Source organism: Ceratotherium simum, chromosome 6, assembly GCF_057802395.1.
Source record: "Ceratotherium simum simum isolate JZ-2026a chromosome 6, ASM5780239v1, whole genome shotgun sequence".
In the NCBI taxonomy this organism is placed as follows: Eukaryota; Metazoa; Chordata; class Mammalia; order Perissodactyla; family Rhinocerotidae; genus Ceratotherium; species Ceratotherium simum.
The window spans coordinates 23,245,173-23,258,594 of NC_141905.1; the positions used below are offsets into that span (position 1 = coordinate 23,245,173).

At 57.0% G+C, this 13,422-nt stretch overlaps 1 protein-coding gene across 5 annotated transcripts in view; it reads right to left on the reverse strand.

Annotated features, from left to right (window-relative positions):
* ZMIZ1 (zinc finger MIZ-type containing 1) overlaps nucleotides 1-13,422 on the reverse strand; it is a 236,979-nt gene that overhangs the window by 179,798 nt on the left and 43,759 nt on the right. For 4 of the 5 annotated variants that reach the window (XM_087431980.1, XM_087431981.1, XM_087431983.1 and 1 more), the window contains exon 2: nucleotides 9,941-10,060. The exons of the other annotated variant lie outside the window; for it this stretch is intronic. The gene's annotated coding sequence lies outside the window, so the exon portion shown is untranslated. The remainder of the gene's footprint in view (nucleotides 1-9,940; nucleotides 10,061-13,422) is intronic. 5 annotated transcript variants of the gene reach the window in all.

Sequence of the window (13,422 nt, forward strand, 5' to 3'; positions counted from 1 at the left end):
GGCGTCCTGGTCACAGGCCCTGCTGCCTGGGTAAGGCTGGAGCACTGGGGGCAGAGGGTGCCCTGATCCCCCACACAAGACCTCTTCCACCTCCCCCAGAGGGCGGGGGTCCTGGGGGGAAAGGGCGGGCCAAGTCCTGGAAAGGCGTGTCTGAGGGCAGAAACCCCCAGGCAGGGAGAGAAGGCCGGAAAGCCTTGGCCCTTGTCTGAGGGTGGGGACGGCAGACTGAAGCCCTCGTGGAAACACCGGCAGCTCTGGGCAGCCTCCCTGAGCTCAAGAAGAACCTTAATGTCAGCTTCGGAATTTGGACTTTATTCCTGGTGACAGTGGGAAGCAAGGGAGGGCAGCGAGGGCTGGGAAGGGTTCAGTCCTCTAGAGGCAAGTGAGACCTGAACAGCAGCAGAGGGTGGGGGTGCTGAGGGGGACACAGACCCGGAGAGGGTAAGGGGGTCGAATCAACTGTTGGATGTGGAGTGAGTGAGAGGGAGGTGCCAAGGATGAGCCAGTCATCTCCCCCAGACCGCTGAAGCAGTGGTTGCCTGAGTCAATACTAACTGACCCGGACCCCAAGGAGCACTGGGCCCCTCCCCCCAGGAAGCCCTGACTTGGGGGAGGGCACTGTTGGCCGGCAGGCCGCCACCAACTCCGCTCTGTCCTCCTGATGACCTTTCTCCTTTGTCAGTAGTGCTCTCCATCAATGCCCCGGAAGGGCCAGTGCACTCTCTCCCGGCTCTGGGGGCAGGGGCTCGCTCTGCCTTCCCTCCTTTAAGGAAGAGGTTTCCAGAGCGTCTCTAGAAAACCAGGAGCAAAGGGGCCAAAGCCCTCGCTGCAAACCGGGAGACTGAGGCCTGGCGAGGGGCAGCCCACCAGGCATGACCCATACCCCTCCTGCTGGCAGAGGGGAGGGAGAAGAGAAGAAGCTGGGTGGGGAGACTGGAACCAGGCCAGGGGGTTAGGCAAGGATGATCTGGCTAGAAGAGGGATCTATGAGGTGCGGGAGGGGGGCCCAGCAGGGGCAGGACAGGCAAGAGCCCAGACTGCACCAACCCCAGAGCCAAGGAGGGGGTCCAGGGGGTCCAGGGGGCTTAGGAGTGGCGTGGAGGATTTAGAGGGGGCCAGCACGACCGACTGTCCTGGTGGGCCTGGAACTGAGAGGCTTCTGGGATGTGGAAATTTCAGTGCTAAAACCGGGACAGTGTTAGGCAAACCCAAACAGTTGGTCACCCTAGCAAGGCTGAATCTTAATTCTGGTTTTCAGTTCCACCTCTTTCAGACTGTGTGACCTCTCCGTGCTTTAGTTTCCTCATCTGGAACATAGAACTTACAAGAGCACCTGTGTATGGTTGTCATGAAGATTATGTGAAGACAATGTATGTGAATTGCTTAGCGTCTGACACAGCATCTGACACGAATCAGTCCACAAGCGGCAGGCGGCTACTGGTATTCCCACCCACTGCTAGTCTTACTACTACGAGGACCAGCTAACATACCGAGCACTCGCCTCGTGCCCAACTCTGTTCTAAGCACTGTACATATGGTGCTAATTTCATCTCACAATGCTTATTGGGTAGGGACCATTATTATCCCCATTTTCAGCCGAGGAAACTGAGACATGGAGGGGCTAAGCCACTGGCCCGGGTTCTCACAGTGGGCCAAGTACAGAGCCCAGAAAACCAGTTCCATTTCCACGGGGCTGACCCCACAGCCAGGGGCGTGGAGGCCAATGTCAACACAATTCTGGTCATACTGACCCAGGGCAAGAACCGGACAAACACACAGGCAGGCAGGTGTGGCAGGCCACGGTGGAGGTGCACAGGAATGGGCAAGGGACCCCTGTTTTGGGAAGACTGAGTCCCCAGTTCTCAGCCTGGGTCTTCAAGACCTTCCCCTTCCAGTCCGAACACACGAACCAAATGTATGAGGTGTCAGGCTCTATTTCCACAGCAAGAGAAAGGAAGCACAGAGGGCCCAGGCCTCCTCCCGGCCTGGGGCCCGGCTCTCCTGACGGGGCACTTTCTGCACAGGTACCTCATTTCATTCTCACACCAACACTACAAGGTCAGTTATGATGCCCATTTCAGAGATGAGAATATAGAGGCTCCGAAATGTGCTGAGGTGGCACAGCTGGATTTAAACGTGTCCAGCTCCCAAGTCTGGGCTCCTCTTGGCTGCTTGTGTGACGGGATGAACATGCAGCATGAAGGCAGGAGGCCCCCGCTTGTATGTCTGTGTTGGGCGCCGGACAGGACTCGAGGTGCTCCCTAAATAACCCTGAGGAGGAGGGCACAGTCTCCCTCCCCTTAGAGTACAGGTGGCCCAGGAGAAACTCTGGCAGGTCAGGGAAGGGGCTCAACACCCAAGGGTGGTGTGGCCAGCCTGGTAGGGAATTGCACACAGGGATAAAAGAGGGAAGGTACTGGGGTTCAGGCAGAGGCCCATCACCCCAATACCTGAGGGACAGGCAGGCCTGGCAGAGACCCCTCTTCGGTCTCAGGAGCTGAGCATGTAACACCATCCTGGCTACGACCCCTAGGAAGTCCTTAGCACAAGGGGCTGCATGCTCACAAAGCAATTAGCTTCCAGCACCCAGGAAAAAGGTCGTGGAGGTGGACAGGCAGGCGCTGGCTGGGCAAGGGCCCCGGGGAGCTGGGCCCGGTTATTTTTAGCATCTTGATTCAAGAGGGAGGAGGCCCTCCTCCCCACCAGGTAAATGTCAGCGCCACCGGCAGACCTGGCCAATTAAAGCAGCTGGAGCCAAGGAGGAGAGACAGCGACTCAGGCCTCTGCCCTCCGGCTCCTCGCTCCCCGGGAGCTCTCTTCCTCCACCTATGCTTCCCAAGCCCTGGCCCATCTGCCCCGCGGCCTTGAACAGGAAACACTGGCTCGGTCTGCAAAGGAGCTTGACCAGGGGCCTGGAATCCTGGGGGAGTCCTGCCTCGGACGCGTGACCCAGGCCAAGTTTCATGCCTTCTTTTCTCTGACTCCAGTCTCTCCCTCCAGAAAATGGGCCCCTGCTAAGCTCATCTGATATTTTGAGGGTGACAGGAGTCAGGGGGCATGGAGAGGCTTTGAATGAGGGCGGCTTGCCCTTCCTGCTGTGGGGTGGTTGCTGTCTTATTCCAGAAAAGAATTCTGGGCTTCCTGAGCAGGAACTTGGGCCAGCCTGGAGCTGAAGGGCCCTGAGCTGGCTGCTGTGCAAACTGCTGGGGGGACTTGCGCAATCCCGGGTCCTGGGAGTCCAAGAGCCTGTGGCGGCCACTCTGCTGATAGGAGAGGGGGAGAGAGGCCGCTGCGGGTCAGTGGGGGTGCAGCAAACACAACCAGGGCTGAGCCCAGGGCTCTGGGGAGGGACTGCACTGCAGGAGGGCACTGGGAACCCACAGTGCCTGCAGCAGATCACAGGCCTGGCACTGGCACACATGGCTCAGAGTCACCTCCTCTCCGTCAGGCTCTGAACTGGCCTAAAGCCTTGGGGAGGGCCACCTCCTCCCCCCAAAGAAGGAAGGAGGCAGTTGGTCACAGGAAGGAGAAAGGAAGTCCATCTCTCAGTCTACCCCTCAACCTCTCAGCCCTGGAGTCCACTCTGGGAGACAGACCCTTAGCCCACACAGGTGGGTCTGCCCCAGGCGGCCTAATCCCCCATCCCCTCAGGCTAGGGAAGACTCCTAGCAAACCCCAGGAGGCTGCCGTCAACTGTCCCCAGCCAGAGAGTAGCCCTGGGCTCAGCAGCAGCATCCTTGACCAACTGCCCACCAACTCCCAGGGGAGCCTAGGATCCTGGCACCCCTCACACCCTCCCCAAAGGCAGACTCTTCCACTGAGGCACTGCCCTGCTGTGGCTCCCAGGTGCCTGAAGCTCCAGGGAGATCTGAGAGAAACTGAGGCACAGAAGTGGGGCAGTGATCTGCTCAGGGACATTTAGCAAGTTAGAAGCAAAGTACAAACTTCCTCTTCCTTCTGCCATCGGGCCTCTAGGGGGCATCTCCAACTTCATTTCTTTCACTGCCCAGTCACAGCCCTCCTCTCAGCCCCACTCATCTGCCCTGTGTGCCTGCCTCGGGGTCTCGGCCTAGCCGGTCTCCTTGCTTGGAATGCTTTCAGTTCACAGTCATGTTCATTCTTCAGGGCCCAGCTGGAGCTCCACCTCCTCCAGGAAGCCCTCCCTGACCCTCCAGTCCCTCGGAGCCCCCAGACACTTGTCCTAGGTCCCAGAGACGCTGCCTCGCATCCAGCAGGCCACTGGGCACCCTGCTATGGCTTGGCAAAGGGGGCTGATGAGAGACATGGGTGGCTCCTGGTTTCCTGAGTCCACTTTGCTTCCTCACCCCCTTGCATCTTGTCAGCTTTCAAATCAGGCCCTAATTCCAGAGCATTCTCTCTGCCATGGCCTCTGGGCCTGCAATCTCCAGGCTTTCTGGGTAAACAGAAGGGAGGAAAAGCCCCGGTGGTAGCAGGCCTCCGCAGGAGTGGCGATTACAGAAGGTGGGATACAAACAAGGCTTCCCAGAGCCGGGTTGGAGGGCACCCTATGCAGTTTTCAGGCCCAGTTCTGGGTGGATCACCACAGACCCCCAGAACTTCCCCAGCCCTACTCTCTGCGCCCCTAGTCCCTCAGGGATTGGCCCTGCCTTTCTGCAAACACCATGCCCCTGGCTGGGTCACCAGCACTGCTGCAGATCTGGGGCCCTGCCAGTGTCTACACTGGCCATGTGTCCAAAAAAGTTTAGGGTGGCAGTGAGCACAGCTGAAAGCCTGGAGCGCCATGCTGGGCTACTATGGGGTGTATTCTATCTCTGAGCCTCAGTTTCCCCATCTGAACCATGAGGGATTGGACCAAATGATTTCTAAAGACCATTCCTCCCCCAGGTGGCTGCGATGCTATGATTCAAATAATGATGCCACCCTTACACGCCCACGCAGTGTCTGCTCCCTCCCTGCAAGGTCACCAAGGGTTTGGACCTGGGACACAGGACATGGGTGTGGCTGTCCTCACTGTAAGTGTGTGGATCATGGGCCAGAGGGAGACAAACTGCAGAGCCCGGTGAGAGGCGGGTGAGCAAACACCGGCAGGAGGGAGAAGACCCACGGTGAGTGACACCCAGGGAGTCCCTCACGGCACAGTTTACCCAATCCCGGCCTGTCCTTGGACAGCCCTGTTGGTGGCTGAGGTCGGGTCCGTGGGGTGCAAGTGCAGCTCCACACACCTACACAGGCGATCACACACAACCAGCCAGGCTCCCACCGGACTCTGGGAGAGCCAGAGAGGGACCCAGACCTCTTCCCTCAAGAAGGATGCCTCCTGCCTGGCCTACTGGCCTCCTGTACCTGCCATGATGATGCGGTGTGACCCTGGGCTGGTCTCTGGGCCTCTCTGTCCCCACCACGTCCCTGAACAGGTTCGTCCAGGTCTCCCCTCCAGCCTCACCCCTGGGCTGAGGTCAGACCCACGTCAGGAAGGGGTACAGATGGTGGCTCCAGGCTGGGCAGCTTCACGTTGCAGCATTTTGGAAGACTGGCTTTTCCCCCTAGTGAAGAGCTCCAGCCCCTGGCCCAGGAGCGGCCCCAGAGTGCCTGGGTGCTGCAGAGGGCCGGGTGAAGCCCAGAGGTCCGGCCAGCTGGAGCACACACGTCTCCAGCCCGGCTGCTCCCTGCTGCCACAGTCTCTGGGTGAGGAGTGAGTCTCAGGCTGGACCACACCTCACGCTCGCCCTAGCTCGTGGGCTGAGGCCAGCCCTCCCCTCCTGGCCTTCACAGAGGAGCTGCAGCTGCTCCACAGCTCTTTTGGCTCCCCACTCTCTGCAGGATCAAGGTCCAACTCTGCGGCCCAGCCTTCAAGGCCCTCAGGAGCTGCCTCAGCACCTGCTTCCAGCTGTAGCTGAAAGAATCTTCCTCTCCAGCTGGACTCCCTACCCACCCCACCACATTGTGCAGAGACCCCAGGAAGACCCCACTCCTCTACTCCTCTGTGTAGGGATCCAGCCCCCTCCGCCAGGCAGCCTCCCCTGGCTGCCTCCTCCAGCAACAGGGAAGAACTGCTCCTCCCAGTTCCTACTGCCTTCACCCGCCGAAGGTACCCATCTAGCACACTCTGCGCTGTGGACCGCCGCCTGAGCCCGGGGCTGTGCTCACTCAGCTTATCAAAGGCAGATTCATTTTTGGATGCCAGGGCCTAGCTTGGTGCTGGAGCCCATAAGTGTTCAACCCACTCTGGCCGATGAAGTGAGTGGATCACCCAGCAAACATACACAAACCTACCAGGGACACCTTGATGTAGTGGGGAAAACACATATTATAGTGTCAGATAAAATTGGGCTGAATCCCAGCTCCACCAATAGCTCTGTGACCCTGGGTATATTTCTTAACCTCTCTGTGCTTTAAGTTTCCTCATCCGTACAGTGGGATAATTCCAGCTTCATTGGGTTGTGTAGGCCCTTAAGAACATTGCAGTTTGTGACCCCTGACCTGTCCCAGACCTCAGGTTTTATAGACCAATGAACAACTGCTCAGAGAGGGACAGTGACTTGTCCAAGGTCACACAACAGTTCTGCAGCGGGACTGAGGCTTGAATGTAAGTCCCGCTCTGAGGGCCTCCAGGACAGCAGCCTCGCCCTGCTGACCCAGGGGGCGTCCCACCTCGGGCAGGAATGACCAGCGGGCTGTAGACTATTTCCAGCTCCAGGCTAGGGGAGGGGTTGCAGGGTCAGGGCAGGCTGCGGAGGGTGGGGGCAGAGGGGCCTGGGCCGCAGGCAACAAACTCCAGGCAGGGAGAGGGGCTGTGCGTTCTCAGCTGGCTGCTGAAGACTGACAGGCACGCCAGATGGGGACCCTGGAATCCCAGCTCTGCATGGCCACGGCCGGGCCTGTTGTGAGCTGGGCTTGGCATTCAAGGTCTTAGCAGCCTTGCACTGTGCAACCCTCGAAGTCTGCGGACTGACAGCTGATGGTGTACACATACTGGCAGCATGAAGCCACAAATCAGGGGCTGGCCAGGGAGCGTGGCTGTCACCCCAGGCCCCTGCCCACAGACCTCTGACCAACAGCTGTTTAGGATCGCCTCATAAGAAATCCAAATTCAGCCCAAACCCAATCCCAGCCGTCCCCCTACATCCTTTCTTAAATGACAATGCAGCCGTGTCCCTCCCGTGTGCCCACAGGCCTCGGGGTCAGCTCCATCACTCACCTCCGTCGGCTCGCCCACCATCAACCCACACGCGATAGAGCGCTGACCTCGCCCCAGACATCAAGGCAAGGATTTCTATGGCTAACTTCATCACATTCCTCACGACTTAATGAGGCAGGTTCTATTATTATCCCTATTTTACAGATGAGGAAATGAGGAACAGAGAGGTTAAGCCACTAATCTGAAGTCTCAAAGAGAGAAGTGGCAGAGCTGGGAAACGCCAAAGCCTGGCCGAGTCTATACCCTTCATCACGTCAGCGCCGTCTGCACCATCCCCAAAGGTGTACTGAGTGCCTTTGATAAAGTGCCAGCCACAGGGGACAGCTGTCGTGGCACCGACGAGATGCCCTCTCACTGCGCCCCGGCTTTGCTGGCTATTACAGGCCCAGAGCAGCTTTCTCACCTTTGCCTGATGCGGGACTCACCGAGCCCGGGCTCCAGTCTGCCTGGCTGGGGGACCTGGGCCAAGTCACCCACAGGGTGGAGCCGGGCTGGGGCCTTGTCTACTCCAGCTGGCAGGACCACTCATTCCACCTGGCCCTCTTCAGCAACCCAGGCACCTCTGGGGCCTCTCCTGGGCCAGGGGCTGGAGCTCTTTATCAGGAGGGAAAAGCCAGTCTTCCAAAATGCTAAAACACAAAGCTGCCCCAGAACAAAGCCCGGGTGCCACTCTCTGCTGCTGCCGTCTGCACCCAAGCCTGACGTAGGCCTGACCTCGGCCCAAGAGCTGGGGTGGGCGTCGCACTTCTGAGCCTCTGTTTTCCCATCTGGCAAATGAGACTAGGACCTTTCAAGGGCTTGCTCAGTAGTCTGATGGTGTGTGAAAGAGTTTTGCACACTCTGGAGAACTCCACAGTGTGAGAGGTCATTGTAGCTACTGGAGGGGTCACAAGGCAAAGGTCGGGAGGGAGGGGCTGGGGTCAGAGAAAGCTCCATGGCATCCAACCTGCAGGAGCGAGTTTGCCAAGCAGAGATGGGTAGGCAAGGGGCAATCAGGAAGGAGACTCTGCAAATAAAACACAGATCAGACTGCACCCCCTCCCCTGCCCCGCTGGATTTGGAAAAACACACCAAAAAACAGGCCACCAAAGGCCAAGGAATCCTCGGACACCACCGCCTGACAGAAGGTGCCGTAATCACACCCTAACTGAAGCCACTGTCCCGGGCCACTGGGGACAAGCTGGATGCTGGCACCGCTGAGCCGCCTGCTGCTGGGGGGAGGGCAAATCTCTCCCCTTCACAGACCAAACTCACAGAGGTGATGGGGGACTTGCCCAAGGTCACTGGACTGGTGGTAACTGGTGAAGCCTGCACCAGAACTCAGTTCTTTGCACTTAATCCCACAAACACTTCACTTATTCTAGGCAGGGCTGGCTTCATGGACAGCTGCACAGGACCCCAAGCTTAGAAGGACCCCACTCTTGCTTTAATGCTCCGCTGCCACCATCTTGAAATCCTTAATAATTTGTGAACAACGGGCCCTGCATTTCTGTTTTACACCAGGCCCTGCAAATTATGACTGAGGGTTGGGAAAATCCCCTGGGACTTGTATGCATATCTGTACTTCTAGATGAGAACATCACGCCCATGTGTTAACTATAGTGCCACCCAATCTTCCCAGCCCTTTGCCGATCTCATCCCCCATCCTGCCAGGTTCTTCCACCCATTCACTGCTCCTGTCTCCCCACAGTGCTACTCACTTTTGGGTCACCTCCCCCAGAATGCTCCCCTAACCTCTGAACCCTGTCCACCCCACTGTTATGGGGCATGCTGCATCTGTTATGATCTCTGCTTCTTCCCCGGAACACGGAATGGGGCAAGCCCCTTTCCCCTGCATCCCAGGGCCTGGTGTTGGGCCTGGCATACAGTAAGTGCTTAATACAAGCTTGGGAAACTGAACTTGGAAGGCAGAAGGGGAGAGAGCTTTTATCTAGCTAACACATCCTTCCTCTAGAAGGGGCCCTATGTGGTCCTAGGCACCTGACCCAAAAGGCCAGGCCTAGTTCATGTCACATCACATCCACACATAAGTCATGACTCCAGGCTACTGGCCACCACTGTCACCTTGTAAAAGCCTCTTCCCTCTGCCTTGAGTTGGGACAGGACCCAGCACTTCTGAGGACGCCACAGATCACCTTGATCCCCACCCCCAAGAAGAGGCCAGCAGAAGGGGGCGAGGCCAGGGGCAGAACAGTCCAGGGGTTAGGGGCTGGCACACTGGAGCCATACAGACCCAGAATTGAGCCCCACGGGGGCTCAGCCAGGCGTGTGGCCTTGGGCAAGTTACTTCCTGACACAAGGCTCAGTCTCCTCACCTGTACAATGGAAATGATAGTGCCTACCTCACAGGGTTGTTGTGAAGATGAAGAGAGTTAATAACTACATAGCACCTGGACCCTGCCTGGCATATGATTAAGTGCTCAGAATATGCGAGGATATTATATTCTTATTTTCACGTCCTGGATGAGAGAACTGAGGCCCTCAGCAGCGGAGGAACAGAGCTGCCCAAGGCTACGCTGGGAGTTGGCAATAGAATAATACCAAATGCTGAGTCCCAGACCAGGGCACCCCCTGTCCCTTTGTCTGGTTCCCTGAGAGGAGAAGGCCAAGGAAGAAGTGGAAACTGAGAAATAAGCCCCTTCCCCTCATTCCTCAGTGATGACAGCCCAGCTCCCAGCGCTCCAGACTGGAAACAGCACCAGCCCTCAGGGTGGGCCCCACACCAGCAGACACACAGCACCAGAGGCCCCTCCTGCTTACCTGCTGAGGCCTCTGCTGACACCAGGACTTGAGGCTGGAGTGTCAGGAAAAGGAGGCCGTGGTGGGAAGGAGGCAGTGGCCCCAGTGGTCCGACTTGGCCGAGCACAGCCACTGCCAGTCCTGGAGGAGAGAGGAGAGGGCTCGGTGAGCTCCAAGCCTGACCCTGTGGGCACCCCCCCGCCACCTGCTGGCTGACCTCTAGGTCCCACCTGCCCAGGTCCCTCTGGCCATCTTCTGGAAGGCCAAGCTGGCCCACCAAAGTGAAGCCATCCTAGAACTGGATGCTGCCCCCCAACCCCCAATAAAAGCCCATCTCCTGAACTTCATGTTCGAGGCCCCAGAAGCAGCCCCAACAGTGAGGGCAGCCCCTCTGCACCCCATACCACAGCAGCACCCCGGCCTTGGGACATGTCAAGCGCTCTACTGAGAGCCCTTTCCTTTTCCCCCACTTCTCTGTCTTTCAAAGCCCCACTGGCCTTCAAGGCTCTGCTCAGATGCCTCCATGAAGCCCTCTCTGGCCTGCCCCTCCTTTCTTTGTTCACTCCCCAGCGGCTTTGGGCCCAGCTGACCGTGTCTCCTTCAGCTTTCTATAAGCTGGTCTCCTCCCTGGGCAGAGCTCCTGGACATCAGGAATGAGGTCTAGTTTATCTCTCTATCCTCCAAGGCTAGAAGGCCACAGAGACTGCTGGATAGATAAGTGAACGAATGAATGACTGATGAATGGTGCAGTGAAGGTGTTCAGTGAACAAGCTGTGCAAAATTGGCCAACTAACATGTGCCCCAAAACCAGGAAGTCTGCTGAGATCTCCCAGGGCCTCCTCGTGCCCTTCCCCCATTGGATTCTAGAACACAGAGTTCAGGTAGGTGAGAGGAAAGAGACGTGGTAAGGTTGACACTTTTCTCTGTCACTTGACAAATGAGGACACTGAGGCCCTGACAGGAGAAGGGTTTCCCCTCACGGTCCCACAGCATGAGAGCAGCCAGGCCGGACATAGGACCAAGTCTCCTGGCCTTGGCCACTGTCCAGAGGTGTCTCAGATGGAGGCCACCACGGCAGGTCCCCTAGCTCCTGCATCCTCTTGTGTCAGCTCATGCAGGCACCCAGCTCCCCTGACTGTTAGGGATCAGGTCACCAGCCCTACTGCCCCCAGCTTGGAGGCCTGAGGCTTGGGGTGGGCAGAGAGGGGACATTCCAGGGAGCCCCAGGGTCAGAGATACCCCTCCAGCCCATCTTTGGCTGGTGGGCCTTTCTAAAACCCCACTGACCACCTCACTCCCCTCCCCAAAGCCCTCTGGGCCTTCCAATCACTGCTAGAGGGCCATGTACTGGTCACTACCTTGGAGAACAGTTTAGAAGTTTCTCCTACCCTGTGGTCTATCACCAACCCAGCGACTCCACTTCCACAGAAATGTGTGCATGTGATCACCCAAAGATGTGTACGAGAATGTTCACAGCACTGCTATTCATAATGGCCAAAAACATGAAAGCTTCCCAAATGGCCATCAACTATAGAATGCATAAATTGTGCAGCCACACAATGGAATATCACACAGCAATGAGAAAAATGATTTGCCAACAATATAGATAAATCTTACAAATATAATGTTGCCCAAAAAAGCCAGACACAACAGAGAACATTCTTAAGGGGTCCATTTATATAAAGGTCAAGAACTGGCAAAACTACTCAATGCTTGTGGTTGTCTAAAAATGACCACAGATTCTCTGCAGCAACTCCTACCAAGAGGTGGAGTCTGCTCTCCACCCCCGGAACCCGGGCTGGCCTGGAGACTTGTTTTGACCAATAGGATTGGGTGAAAGTGGCATTTTGCGGCTTACAGAGGCTAGGTCTTAAGAGTCCCACCGTGTCTGGCCCCGGCCCTCCTGGAACACTGCCTGGCAGTGGAAAGAATGTCCCTCAGGAGGATGGAGGAGAACTGAGGCCACCCAGGCAACAGTCAGCAACAACTGCCAAATGTGACTGAGGCTACCTTCGACCTTCCGGTCCAGCCGGCCTGTCAGGGGACTGGAGTCACGTGAGCCCAGGGCAAACCAGCAGAAGGACTGCCCAGGCAAACCACAGAGTGATGAGACATGATAAATGGTGGCTGTCTGAAGCCACTAAGTTTTGGGGTGTTTCTTGGGCAGCGACAGATAACTGATAGCATGCTGCTAGAAATCAGGATGGTCATTTTCCTCAAGGGAACGCTGACTGGAAGGGGGCACGTGGTGTGTTCTAGGGGCTCTGGAATGTTCTGTTTCTTGAGCTGCGTGGTGGTTACATGAGTATGTTCATTTTGTGACAATTTGTCAAGATACACACTTAGGATATGCACACTTTTCTGCATGGATGTAACACTTCAATTGAAGTTAAAAACAAACCAACCCCCTGTGGTTCTCTGCCCAGGTGTGCCAGATCCAGCCCCGCCCTGGCCTGCCCTCCTGTCTAGCTCTGGCCCGCCCCTGCAGGTTCCACCTCACTCTCCTCTGTACACTCACAGTGCCGCCTCACACCTCTGCACCTGGGATGCCTATCTCCTTCCTACTGTGCTTCAAGCCTGAGGGTAGGTGGCACCTCTTCCTGGAAGCCTTCCCTGACTGCCCCAGGTCTTGCCCAGGCGTTCATAATCATGTAGCTCTCTCTCTGGGGCTGGGTCTTCTTGAGCGTGGGGTTAAGTCTTTCCCTTCTGTCTCCCCAGCTCTCAGAGCTCTCCAAGCAGAGGCCCCTGGCAGGGTTAGGTGGTACCACTCTTCCTCTTGCCCAAGGGTCAAGACCCCCACTGTGATGCTACGATGATCAGGGTAGGCTTTGGGGCATGAAGGGACATGGAGGGACTGGCGATCACAAGATGGGTCATATGCCAGTGCCTCCTGGAACCCAGGCTTCTCCCACATAGACCAAGGGCAGGGCTGAATTTGGGGGTACCAAGGGTCTATAGAACGGGGGAGGACTTAGGTGTCCCCTGTTTTGCAGTAGACGATGACACCTTGAAATATGTACCACTCCTTCTCTCTTAATTATCTATTAAAATAAAATAGCAACCCACACTGGCAGTCAGCACTGCATCTCTGCTGAGACAATGCAAATTGCCAGGCAAAGCAAAGGAAGAGTCATCATGCCAGACAGACAGGGCATCGGCTCTGCTAAAAACCCTTCAATGTGTTGACTTGTCTCCTTCAGTGCCAAGTGAGGAGGAGGAAGCCCTCCCCACCAGCCCTCAGGTGACTGGGGTGGGGTCTCAGCTGACCCCTAGTGCAAGAGCCTCAGTTCTGGATGCCCCTTTCTGGGTCCCCGGCCCTATCTTTGCAGTCCAACTCTGTCCTCAATGGATGTGTGACCTTGGGGGACTCTGTCTGGCCTCAGTTCCCCCACTGTCACCCCAGAGATCTGGCTCACAATCTGTCACAATCTCTGATGAGTCACATTTTTCTCTCCTCGGGGAGGACTGGGCCCTGACAGGCCGAGGTGGCTCTGAGGCCCAGG